We start from the raw sequence: 8547 nt of genomic DNA on the forward strand, positions 1-8547 counted from the left end.
AACTTGGCACCAGGGATATCATTCTCGGACAGAATTAGCAGATTTAGCGCCGTAGACATCTTGCTAGTAGACTGTTTACATTATTAGCATGACTGGCCCGCCGAGTTTGACCCTCCTCCCTAGACTCGTGAATATTAATTAAGTGTGGTGACGTGTATCGTGCGGTTCCCCATTCCGGAAAAATCGGAGATTTGATTAGGTCTGTGAAAAGGGGGCAGAAGGGTCTGTTTTCAAACCAGCCAGTTTCTATAAAATATCGCACTCTCTGAGCAGCTCCTAAATGTTCCACGTAAGTTGAACTAGCAGATTCCATGGCTCGATGGGCAATAATAACTTTTAATTTGTAAAATAAAAGTTCTCTAAGTACCGAAATCGCTCCGCGGCACGTCCACCCACTTCCATTCAAACGTCATTTCCTTCCGCCGTCCATGGTGGGGCAGTCACGTGATCACATGACGTCGCTGCAAATCGTCAATTTGGGAGATAGTGTTTATTCCATATGGATGTGGACTGCGAGGCAAGTATGATCTCAAAAAAGTACTTAAATTTAACAAGAACAGAAAGGCAAGCTATTTATTTAAGGCTATTCAAAAAAATACTAAATAAACAAAAGTCCAAAATAACAAAATACTAAAATAATAAGGGTTTAATTTACCAAACAAAACACAAGGGGGAAAAAAAGGCAACAAGACAGAAAGCGGTGAACTAAATACAAACAACTTGATGTGATGAGAGACACCTGCACAAGATGCACATGGCTGAGGGAGCTGATTGGATGGCACAAGCACCACGTCTACAAACACAGGTGGACACAATAAATCTTATGAGACAGACAGTGACAACAGGGAGGGACACAAGGAAAGCATGGCAAGTAAAATCTAACTTAAACCAAATTAACATATCTTGGCAGACATGTTGAATTATTTTTGAATTAACCGTTACAATGCCAAAGAATCTTGGTCATTTGCTTGAAAATGCCTGCATGGAGACGCAGCTAGTGTCTCTCTCTCAGTCTCCCCCAACACACACGCATGGGATGAAGAAATGAGCGCTCACTGTCAGATGTGGTGGCACGTTGCCATCAGGCCCTGACAGGAAAATAACACTCTTCAAGGAAAATAATACACTCATTCTGCTGTTGCCGGTCACAGACGATGGCTCGCGGACGGTGCACGTGTCCGTACGCATGTGTGCGCGCATGAGTGCATATGTCTAAAAGCCCTCATCACTGCTGTCAACCTGAGTACAAAGGATCACTTTATATGATTAGTATGCATCTCTGAAAAACATACTGCACAAAAAGCCCTGCCCCGCTGGCTGCTCCACGCCAATTAATGGATTAAGAAATTATTTCCAGGCGAGTCTTGTTGTGGAGACAGCTATGATATGCGGTTGTTGTGGCTCCTGCCAGCCACGCGTTCCAATTCTCACTCAGCAACTCGGTGTTGACTTCAGTGACAAGACTTCAATCAGATACCCTCCAAAGGTGTTCCGCCCTGTGTACAGGACAATTAATAACAGGCTAAAGCCAAACTAATTCACTCCCAAAAAGTTCAGAACCATGTTCCAAAAGTGTATGTTCAAGTGCATCTCAATAAATTAGAATATCGAGGACAACTTTGTTCATTTGAGGCCTTTTTTCTATGCATGATGGCCTGCAGCCTTTAGTGGGCATCCGTTGCTCAAGAGATGGTTGATCAGCCACAAAAGGCAGGCACCAAATCTTCCACCAGCTCAGCATACCTGGTTCTCTTCAACAGATGAGGAAAACCCCAAGAAATTCTAATGTGACATAAGAAACAATGAAACTTGTTTGTAAAAGGAACTAGGTAGGAATTAGCCTGAAAACAATTTTCCGTGTTTGATGTAGACTACTGTATATGTCTTTCATTATTTTAATTGAAGACTGGAACTTTTGTGCGATTTAATTCATGAAGATGAACCTGTTAAAAACAAAAACAAAAAACAGGAACATCACATGAACAACACTTTGGCCACAGTGGTGGATTAAAAACTGACAGTGTGGGGTGGTTATCTGCCTCAAATGATTGTTTTTCTTGTTTTGTTTTTTTGTTTTTTGTTTTTATTATTATTTATTTATTGAACATATAAACAAGCAAACAGCAGAAAAAAAGAGAAATTGAAATTTAAAAAATAAATAAAATCATCAATCAATCACAGTTTACATGTTCTAAAGGGAGTAGGAAGAAGTTAAAATCTTATCTAGTCCTACCCCTTTTACTTTATATATTTAAACTTGTTTCATTATTAATATAATACTAATTTACTATTACTATTATTTTTTAATAAAATGTATATATACAAGTGCACTTAGACATGCATGCATTTGCCAATAACATATCTACATGAATTTCCTAGACATATACCATAATACTTATCTAAATCATATACACATACTTTCATACTCTGGTCTGACATAAGTATTTTTTTTTAACTTTACTTTTACACATTTTTTTTTTTAAACTCCAGAAGTGAGTCACATTTTTTTCAGATCAACTCCCAAATTATTCCACAAATTTACACCTTTTACAAATACATACCTTTGCTTATATAAAGATAAAAAGAAACACGAGAGACGGATGTATTGATAATTGCGGCAACATATGAATCTGAATAATAGTCTACTATCAATAACATTACTTGTATTATTAGTAGTATTGCAAAATAGTAATGGTAAACGACACTCAGAGTGACTACCTGTGTGTTTGCGTTGGGGGATATGAGGTGGTCACATACTGAGCTCTAAATTTCAATGATATTGGCTATATGTTTTTTTATTATAATTATTATTATTATTATTCAATACAATTTTCAAACATTCCAATATATGTGGTGGAATACTTTATTAAAACATGTCCCTTACGAACAGTGCAAGACTTGTTTTTTAAGTGTATAATTGAGAGAGATGAGAGTTGCACATGCGACAGCAAAATGACACACATTTGTACGTCATTGACATGACATGTAATGATGACCTTAGTTGACCTGCACGTAGATCATCTTGATTCTGAGGACAACAAGCGACATATGCAGCTGTATTGCAACATGTGCTTGAAGCAAATGAACAAACTAATTCAGGCTGTATTTGTCATTCTCATTTAAGAGCGAGAGCGTCAGCTCAGCGCTGCAGGCCAGTGTTTAGCGCGCGGCGGATGAATGCAGGAATCCGATCCATCACATTAACACACTTTGATAGCAGCTTGGCACTTTGAGGCGTCTTAAGTCTACAGGAAGGCTCTCATATCCCACCGGCCCTGGCATTTGAAATGCCGTACGCCTCTTATGTCTTCAGCTTTATTTATAGAAACTATTTCAGTGCTGTGGTGTGGGTGGCAGTTGTTGTCTTTTCTACTTCTTCAGTACGGCTGTTTGTTGGCCTTTTCCTCTTCTATCAAACATTACATTTGAAAATTGACTGCGACAACACCATTTGTTGAAGTTTAGATATCCGACACAACCAACTGAAGCTGCAGAATTGAACCAATTAGGGAGAAAACAGTTTATATTGAGAACCCGTGATAAGACAATTAGAATTATGGTACTTCACTTCAAATTGTAATTACCATTAATAATGAATTTTGTTTATCTGAGGGTAAATGGCTCTTGAGCTGGCTCCTCTTAGGGGCATGGTGGCAAATGGGAAATTGAGAACAACTCCCGAACAGCAGCAAATTTGAAGCTAGTGTTTTTTTTTCAATTGGTTATTAGGTTAATTGTTTTTTTTTTTAAATATGGGCATCTTCAAATGCTGGACTGCCCATCGTCACAACTGGTCTCATTGTGATAACGTGACCACAACGAGCCAATTAAACTGGACGAGAGTTTCAAGGATTCAAGATTCATGGCATGCCTTGTTCCAAAGTTCTAAAAGCTAAAAAAATGGATGGACGGACCAGTACTTCTCCTTTTTTTTTTCTTTTTTTTTCTCCAGCTTTAATCCAGTGTGTGCCATGTGTTGCAAGACCGAATGTGCACCCTACTCCCTATACGTGTCCTACTAAGGGGTCACACCATTTTGCAGTGGTGTCCGAATGTCCAGGGAGCGAAAATGTAGGGCACTCAAAATTACCCACCATGCACTCTGAGAAGTAGTGAACATCGATGTTCACACTCAACTGGGTTGATAGACCACAATGCATTGCGAGTTTGAAAAAAAAAAAAACATGGCGAGAGTGACAGCGCAAGCGTGAGAATCGAAGTGATGCATTACTATATACTATGGAAATAATTAACGTGTTTTAGTTGAAAATATTTACAACAAAGGAACTAAAGTACAGTTTTCAAACATTTTCACACTCCACAATTAGCACAACCATGCGCACGAGATGCAGAACATATCACATCCTGTGCAAAATGAATTATTCTTGTAAAAACTATAAACACATGTAAATAATCCATTTTGTGTTACCATATCAAATTTGCACTTTTCATAAGGTTTAACTCTGAACCAGTTCACACTACTATGTTTAACTTCAAAAACTTTGAGCAGTTACTGTAAGCGAAGTACCCAAATAGTGCACATTTGCGACATGGTAAATTAATCAAACACAAGATCAATGCTACACACTATTGAAAATGGGATTTATTTTTCTTAATATAAATAACCAAAATGAGTCAACGTCGACAATCACAACCAACACCAATAAAAGTACAAATTATATCAAAGATTATTTAGGATAAGCAGGTCAGATAATGAATGGACGGATGAAATAAATAAATAAAGAGGCAGAAGGGGGCCTTTATGGGCTATGCAAATACAGTAAATGAGACCGGAGAAGACATCCTGAAAATCTTGATTTTTAAATGTTCATTAAAGTTGTGCCCTAAATATCTAATTTATATGATGAATTATGATATATCAAATTTAACACTAAGCAAACGTTAACGTGATCTTGAGCTACGAGGGGAAAAAGCGCTGCCACCTGTTCCAAGCCACCACAAGTGTTTGGTCTTTATGTGGAGCTCCGGCGCCCTCTTGTGATACTTTTTGGATACATTTGCATTCAAAAGCCCCACAACCATCATCATCATCATCATCATCATTACCATAGTCGTCGCCGTTGTCGTCGTCATTCACAAACCATACTTGACACCGTGACGCGTTAAAATGGCATGTTTTTGTTTTAACTTTTATTCAACTAGGTAAAAAAGTGTTTGAGAACTTTCTCATTTACAAACATGACATGGACAGTCCCAGCAGGGACACATAGTGTGTGTTTGTATTCATCACGATCTGTTTAATGGAACTGGTCCTTGGATGTCTGGTCCCCAAAAGTGCATACAACCTCCTTTCCTTCCTTCCTTTAAAATAAGGTTAGGGTTTCAAAGTAGAATTTCAATCTAGGGTAAGGATTTAAGTTTCAATCTCAACACCCAAAGGAGAGTTTCAAAGTAGGGTTTTGATATGGTTCATCATTTCAAAGAAGAGTCAGGGTTTAAAAATAGGGTCACAATTTATAATATTGTTTGTACCATTAATGTGATGGGCTGGGTTCATGATGGATGGATGGATGGATGGATGGATGGATGGATGGATGGATGGATGGATGGATGGATGGATGGATGGATGGATGGATGGGCCATTATTTAACATATAACTGTCACTCACTCTCTTTTCATTATGGACAATCCCAACACTCAAAACACTTTTTACATGACTTTGGTCTCAACTTTGATGATACTCAAATGCAGGCTGAAAATAGTTCTATTTAGTTGTGCATAATGAAGTCAGTATCATTTCAATGTTTACTTTTATGTAAAGATTTTATTTACCTTCTTGAAATTGAGAGACGGCAGCGCGCCCAGAGTTGTTGTTTAGGTAGTGCTGCCATCTATCGGATATTTTAAGACCTGCAAAGTTGCTGCTTATCAGTCCAATCCTTACAACCGTTTTCTGTAACGCGTAGAACTGACGAATGAAAAAAAAAAATGTCAAAGTCGACTTGCATCATCTTAAGCAAGAGTTGATAACTTGTTGTTTTTCAGAGGCCTTAATTCAACATGTGAGGAATGTGGATTTTAGACTTGCTCCGTGTGTTTGTGAACTTGCACAACATATCTAACGTTGACTTGACTTGCTTGTGTTTCTCTTTGAAAAACACAGCGCGACTTGACATGCACCTCTCTTTAACAAGGTCAAGCATATGAAAGGCTTTCAGCTGAAGATGAACTATCCAAAGAGCCACACTTACCAAATCCACATCTGTTGATGTCCCTATCAAGCGTCAACAACACGTCTCCTAAGTTGGACTTGATCCAGAATGTCCCCAGAGAAAGACAACATCCTCAGTCACTTTCCTCTGTATGAAATTATAAACTTCCTTCTTGACGAAAACATCCAAGAATCTTTATTATTGAACAGGAAAACATCCTCGAAAGTGCTCTCAGCCTCTGCTGTCCTTCCCGTCCGGTTTGTTGTCACCAACGGAATCCCATGTTAAACGCCTTGTGCTTGTGTGCCCTTCCTGTTTTCTCCACTTGTGGATGTCCTTCTCGTGATCTTCCAGGAAGAGCAAGGCCTGGGTGCAACATATCTTGGGTCGCTCATGTGTTGGGAAGAATGAAGTCAACACAGGAGTTCCGAGCAAGTGGACCAGAACTTTTCTTGAGAGACGGAGAAAGTCTTCTAAGATACAAGAGGCTGAAGGACAGTGGCCCCGTCGTCTGCAGTTAGAAGGATGAATGGAAAGTCTTCCTCTGCCTCCTTTTATACTCTCCTCTCTTCCCCGTCCACCATGCGTCGCTTCAGTCTGAGCGCACGCATGTGTGTGTGTGTGTGTGTGTGTGTGTGTGTTAGTGAGTGTGCGTGCACACGCGCAAAGACCTCTTTCAGAACAGCACGAATATATTATATCCCAAACAAAAGGAGATGGCTTATTGTTTATGAATTACCAGCCTTGCAAAGCCAACAAAGGGCCTCCTTTTCATAGAAAACTCCATTTTCATTTCAGCTCCATTTGATTAGCAGAGCAAAAGGGGAAAAAGAAAAAAGAAAAAAAAAAGGCCTGCTTAGTCACAGCACCCCAGTGGGATTCATTCCTCTTTCCTGCGCTCATTCAAAGCCACTGAAAGGTTTTCTTTATGGCTTTCTTTGCTGAGCTGACGTCAATTGGGCTTTTAGGAGTCAACCAATGACACACGCGCGCACACGCAAAATTGCTGGGCAATATTTTCTATAATAACTAGTGGAAAAGGAGAGTCCAATGCTGTCTTTGTCATGCCTCTTTTCAGTTTCTGTTGGAGAAAATTGCAGAGGCTGGAAATGAATGGCATGTTATTAAAGGGGATGACAGAGAGTGAAGAGAGAGATAAAATGTGTAGCAGGCCAACAAAAATGTTCAACAGCTACTGAAAACGGTGAGGAGGCCACTGCACACAGCGCACAGGCCAGAAAGCTACAGTGGGTGCTTTTCAGCGGGTGTGTTGCGTTCAAAGAACGAACGTCACCTTGATGACAGCAAGTGGAACAAGTTGACTCTTTCATTCTTTCTTTTTTGTCCTGTGGGATGTGTGTGTTTTGGCAGGTGACAAAAGGTGTGCCCAATCAATGCTTTTTATTTTCTCCTTTGGGGTGAATATTTTTGGCAGGAGACAAAAAGGTGAGCCAATCAATTCCTCCGCTTGCTGTTGTGAAAAGCTTTTGACATTTGAGCTTTGCAGGCGACGTCTGCAAATTTATATGCCATCCATTGTGTAAGGCTCTGTATCAAAGGCTGTGAAAGGCCTTGTCAATTTAGTCAGGATAACTCAACAAAGACGCCTTTCTCCTCTCGGCTCCTGTTGTTATGGGAACAATGCTCCTCACCGGCGCATTGCTAAAAGCTAATGTCAGTTGCAGTCGTGTGACGTTATTGATCACGCTGATAACAGATGTCTTCCCGAGAAACCGCCAAACTGTTGGTGATACCGTTGTCTTTACAGAGGCTGACAACAATGAACAGGAGGCATCGAAGCTATCCCAGTGATATTCAAATGGAACTTTCTAACTCCTGAAATGAGTAGTAAAGTTACTGATGGTGTAGTAGTGGTTCACTCAGCATACTTCTGTGACGACATGGCTGTGTCAAAACTATGTATGTGCCGTGGGATTAACTGGCAACTTTAAATTAGTCAAGACTGAAGACCACATTTTGCTGGGATAGGCTCCAGCAGCCCTCAACTCTCAATAGGATAAGCAATATCAGAAACGAATGGATGGTAATAAGTAGGGGTGTTAAAAAAAAATCGATTCAGCGATATATCGCGATACTACATCGCGCGATTCTCGAATCGATTCAAAAAGGGCAGAATCGATTTTTTTTTTTTTTTTTTTTTTTTTTTTTTTAGGATTCACACCTTGAGCATGGAAGAATGTTATATGAACGGAACATTAAGCCTTAATATTTTATTTTAATGCTGTTCAAACATGAAACAGATTAGAACCTCTATAAGACTGAAATTTCAGATAAATAAATAATACATTTTCATATAAATCTTACACTCTACAAGCTTACTGATTAGTATTTTCTAAATTTGAATGAAAAAAAA

At 39.3% G+C, this 8547-nt stretch overlaps 1 protein-coding gene across 3 annotated transcripts in view; it reads right to left on the reverse strand.

The window, feature by feature from the left end:
• The window catches only part of LOC144013431 (transcription factor Sox-1b-like), a 76792-nt gene extending 70074 nt beyond the window's left edge, over positions 1-6718 (reverse strand). For all 3 annotated transcript variants that reach the window (XR_013282243.1, XR_013282245.1, XM_077512296.1), the window contains exon 1: positions 6213-6718. The gene's annotated coding sequence lies outside the window, so the exon portion shown is untranslated. The remainder of the gene's footprint in view (positions 1-6212) is intronic.
• Between the last annotated feature and the right edge of the window lie 1829 nt (positions 6719-8547).

The sequence above is a fragment of the Festucalex cinctus genome, chromosome 2 (genome assembly GCF_051991245.1).
Source record: "Festucalex cinctus isolate MCC-2025b chromosome 2, RoL_Fcin_1.0, whole genome shotgun sequence".
Classification (NCBI taxonomy): Eukaryota; Metazoa; Chordata; class Actinopteri; order Syngnathiformes; family Syngnathidae; genus Festucalex; species Festucalex cinctus.